The sequence below is a fragment of the Schistocerca serialis genome, unplaced genomic scaffold, assembly GCF_023864345.2.
Source record: "Schistocerca serialis cubense isolate TAMUIC-IGC-003099 unplaced genomic scaffold, iqSchSeri2.2 HiC_scaffold_1236, whole genome shotgun sequence".
NCBI lineage: Eukaryota > Metazoa > Arthropoda > Insecta > Orthoptera > Acrididae > Schistocerca > Schistocerca serialis.
The window spans coordinates 60,001-65,000 of record NW_026047443.1 but is presented as its reverse complement, the minus strand read 5'-3'; the positions used below and the strand labels follow the sequence as shown (position 1 = coordinate 65,000).

Here is a 5,000-nt window from a genome sequence, read left to right as displayed (position 1 = left end):
TCTAACAGGCACACACACAATATCTAACCACCAGCATGGAAGAACATCCGGTGCATCCTCTCCGCCACATTACACAATCCACACTATCATAACCAGACCGGGAGGTCCACCCAGAAAACAGAATATCCCACCCTTCCGACATCCGCCATTGCTCAGTTAAGCCACGAACACCCACACATGTCCTACACAGGGGTGCACCCAACATCACAATACTGCCTCCTGTCACAGTACACAAACAATGGCAGGAATGAAAGACACACATCTGCCATAACCTTGGAATCGGAGCGCCGCCTGTCATGAGCCACAAGTGCATCCTGACGTGACAAATCGGATGATCCCGCAGGCATGCACTTACGATAATCACTATCAACGAACCTGCCGCCCCCCCCCCCCCCAATACACCTTTCCCTACAACAATGTGTACCTTAACCTAAGCGATATTGTACCTTAACCTCAGCTATATCGTACCTTAACCTAACCTACATTGCGCCTTAACCTAACCTACGTTGTGCCTTAACCTAACCTACGTTGTGCCTTAACCTAACGTATGTTGTGCCTTAACCTAACCTATGTTGTGCCTTAACCTAACCTATGTTGTGCCTTAACCTAACCTATGTTGTGCCTTAACCTAACCCATGTTGTGCCTTAACCTAACCCATGTTGTGCCTTAACCTAACCCATGTTGTGCCTTAACCTAACCCATGTTGTGCCTTAACCTAACCCATGTTGTGCCTTAACCTAACCCATGTTGTGCCTTAACCTAACCCATATTGTACCTTAACCTAACCCATGTTGTGCCTTAACCTAACCCATGTTGTGCCTTAACCTAACCCATGTTGTGCCTTAACCTAACCCATGTTGTGCCTTAACCTAACCCATGTTGTGCCTTAACCTAACCCATGTTGTGCCTTAACCTAACCCATGTTGTGCCTTAACCTAACCCATGTTGTGCCTTAACCTAACCCATGTTGTGCCTTAACCTAACCCATGTTGTGCCTTAACCTAACCCATATTGTACCTTAACCTAACCCATATTGTACCTTAACCTAACCCATATTGTACCTTAACCTAACCCATATTGTACCTTAACCTAACCCATATTGTACCTTAACCTAACCCATATTGTACCTTAACCTAACCCATATTGTACCTTAACCTAACCCATATTGTACCTTAACCTAACCCATATTGTACCTTAACCTAACCCATATTGTACCTTAACCTAACCCATGTTGTGCCTTAACCTAACCCATGTTGTGCCTTAACCTAACCCATATTGTGCCTTAACCTAACCCATGTTGTGCCTTAACCTAACCCATATTGTGCCTTAACCTAACCCATATTGTGCCTTAACCTAACCCATGTTGTGCCTTAACCTAACCCATGTTGTGCCTTAACCTAACCCATGTTGTGCCTTAACCTAACCCATGTTGTGCCTTAACCTAACCCATGTTGTGCCTTAACCTAACCCATATTGTGCCTTAACCTAACCCATATTGTACCTTAACCTAACCCATATTGTACCTTAACCTAACCCATATTGTACCTTAACCTAACCCATATTGTACCTTAACCTAACCCATATTGTACCTTAACCTAACCCATATTGTGCCTTAACCTAACCCATATTGTGCCTTAACCTAACCCATATTGTGCCTCAACCTAACCCAATTTGTGCCTCAACCTAACCCATATTGTGCCTCAACCTAACCCATATTGTGCCTCAACCTAACCCATATTGTGCCTCAACCTAACCCAATTTGTGCCTCAACCTAACCCATATTGTGCCTCAACCTAACCTAATTTGTGCCTCAACGTAACCTAATTTGTGCCTCAACGTAACCTAATTTGTGCCTCAACGTAACCTAATTTGTGCCTCAACGTAACCTAATTTGTGCCTCAACGTAACCTAATTTGTGCTTCAACGTAACCTAAATTGTGCTTCAACGTAACCTAAATTGTGCTTCAACGTAACCTAAATTGTGCTTCAACGTAACCTAAATTGTGCTTTAACGTAACCTAAATTGTGCTTTAACGTAACCTAAATTGTGCTTTAACGTAACCCATGTTGTGCTTTAACGTAACCCATGTTGTGCTTTAACGTAACCCATGTTGTGCTTTAACGTAACCCATGTTGTGCCTTAACCTAACCTATATTGCGCCTTAACCTGCTCTGTAATTGTTATGCAACTCGTTAAATTAGTGTAGTGTTGCCTAACCGCAACCCTCGCAATATAGTTCGCTATTCGCACTGCCCGGTCCCCTGTGTATCGCGTCATGTTAAACACCTTGCAGGTGTTGCTGACTTTCCACATGCTCCTGCTATACACTGTAATGTGGATAGCAGCAGGACGTACATGCCCCCCCCCCCTTCCCCCCTGCCTTCGCAAGCTGGTCGTTGAGAAGTTTGCATGTTCAATGCCCTTCGCATGCCGACGTACTCAGCCTACGTTGTGGTACGGCCTGTCACCTGTCCGCCGATGTACGCAAAACCCACAAACTGTACTGCACATTGGTCCGTATGTACTGAATGATACATCGTGGCACATGTGTGACCGTACGACGACTGCGCCTAGCAACGGCAGACCATACAGTCCAAATATTGTGCACGCAGCTACGTGTCGTCTCCCTATAAGAGCTGGATTGCAGTGTGGTACGCCATTCAGACGTGTGGGAGGAACGGACGCCCTCGATGGCGATCAGCATGAGCAGTCTGTTGATGTAGTGGAGCGTGTATTCGGACGTAGTCGTCTCTTCTCACACACCGTGATAGCATGTTGCACCGCGTTCCACATCTGCGACATCCTGCAGAGGCCGGCTGACAGTCGTTCGCGCAATGGACACCGCATACGTACGGGGGCTACCTTCCACGTGTTCTCGAGGCGTGCACATGTTGTTGCGTCTATGTGGGCAGACGTAGTGTGTTGTGACACCTGACACAGGCATGCAATACTCGTTGCAAATGGCGATGGACGTCTACGTTTGCTGGTGACGTTACGCAAATGAACAACAGGTAACCCGTTGTGGTGCGGTTGTTCTCGCTAGAGGTGAATCAGTGTTGGCGACGATCGGTCGAGCTATTAACTGGTTGTTTCAGGGATACCCACCATGCCCACGAACGTGAAAGGGGATCTGGGTGTGAGGCGATACGCGGCGGTGGCTGGGTGAGACTGTCCCCGGCCGGTGAGGGGGGGCCGCCCGGCGTGCTGGCAGCGCGGTGCGTGGGCGCACGCGCTACAGCCGGCTGGTGGGGGCGGCCAGTGGCAGGCGCGCCGGCCGACGGACGCGGCAGGCGGCGCAGCTGCGCGCCGGGGCCCCCTGCTCGCGGCGCCTTGCGGCCAAAGTAGGTCCTCGCGGGCCCGGTGCGAAGCGCGGTGGCCATCTGCAGTGTGCTGGTCCGATTGAGGACTGTGTGCGCTGAGGATGCGCCGCCGCCCGGCGCTCGGCGCCGCGACGCCGTCTGCTGCTCGGTCGCCCCAGCGGTTCTCGCAGGTGGTTTGTATCGCAGCTGTGCGGACGTGTTGGCGCGTGCGCTGTGCTGGGAGAGTTCGCTTCGGCACCCAAGTGGGGCTTTTGTCCTTCTGTGGCGCTGGCGTTGGAGCTGCCGGTCACCGTAGGTGGCGCGTGTTGTCTCCCGCCGGCAATGCCACGACAGCACGCTCCCGGGCCTCTGTCGGCAGCGGCAAGCTCAGTTGGGAGCACGGGTGGTCGCACCTAAAGCGTCTACTCGCCTAACTCCGGGCGATTGCGCCTCTCTCGAACCCGACCAAGTACTTAGGACGGCGCTGCGCGCCGCCGGGACCTGAGAGGGTTTCGAGGTGTGTTGTGCAGGGGAGCTCAGCCTCCTCCTGTTTGCAGAATAATTGAGCGGACGCTTGCGTGTTCGCGCGGGCCCCCGGGACACACTCCCGGGCGGCCGGCTGCTCAGCTCTAGTTGACGCAGCTCCCTGGTTGATCCTGCCAGTAGTCATATGCTTGTCTCAAAGATTAAGCCATGCATGTCTCAGTACAAGCCGCATTAAGGTGAAACCGCGAATGGCTCATTAAATCAGTTATGGTTCCTTAGATCGTACCCACGTTACTTGGATAACTGTGGTAATTCTAGAGCTAATACATGCAAACAGAGTCCCGACCAGAGATGGAAGGGACGCTTTTATTAGATCAAAACCAATCGGTCGGCTCGTCCGGTCCGTTTGCCTTGGTGACTCTGAATAACTTTGGGCTGATCGCACGGTCCTCGTACCGGCGACGCATCTTTCAAATGTCTGCCTTATCAACTGTCGATGGTAGGTTCTGCGCCTACCATGGTTGTAACGGGTAACGGGGAATCAGGGTTCGATTCCGGAGAGGGAGCCTGAGAAACGGCTACCACATCCAAGGAAGGCAGCAGGCGCGCAAATTACCCACTCCCGGCACGGGGAGGTAGTGACGAAAAATAACGATACGGGACTCATCCGAGGCCCCGTAATCGGAATGAGTACACTTTAAATCCTTTAACGAGTATCTATTGGAGGGCAAGTCTGGTGCCAGCAGCCGCGGTAATTCCAGCTCCAATAGCGTATATTAAAGTTGTTGCGGTTAAAAAGCTCGTAGTTGGATTTGTGTCCCACGCTGTTGGTTCACCGCCCGTCGGTGTTTAACTGGCATGTATCGTGGGACGTCCTGCCGGTGGGGCGAGCCGAAGGCGTGCGACCGCCTCGTGCGTGCTCGTGCGTCCCGAGGCGGACCCCGTTGAAATCCTACCAGGGTGCTCTTTATTGAGTGTCTCGGTGGGCCGGCACGTTTACTTTGAACAAATTAGAGTGCTTAAAGCAGGCAAGCCCGCCTGAATACTGTGTGCATGGAATAATGGAATAGGACCTCGGTTCTATTTTGTTGGTTTTCGGAACCCGAGGTAATGATTAATAGGGACAGGCGGGGGCATTCGTATTGCGACGTTAGAGGTGAAATTCTTGGATCGTCGCAAGACGAACAGAAGCGAAAGCATTTGCCAAGTATGT

General features: G+C 51.3%; 1 non-coding gene across 1 annotated transcript in view; it reads left to right on the top strand.

Moving 5' to 3' along the window:
• Positions 1 to 3,944: 3,944 nt before the first annotated feature.
• Positions 3,945 to 5,000, top strand: part of LOC126436454 (small subunit ribosomal RNA) — a 1,909-nt gene continuing 853 nt past the window's right edge. The window contains exon 1 of the ribosomal RNA XR_007580677.1: positions 3,945 to 5,000. This exon is cut by the window's right edge and continues 853 nt beyond it. This is a non-coding gene — a ribosomal RNA (small subunit ribosomal RNA).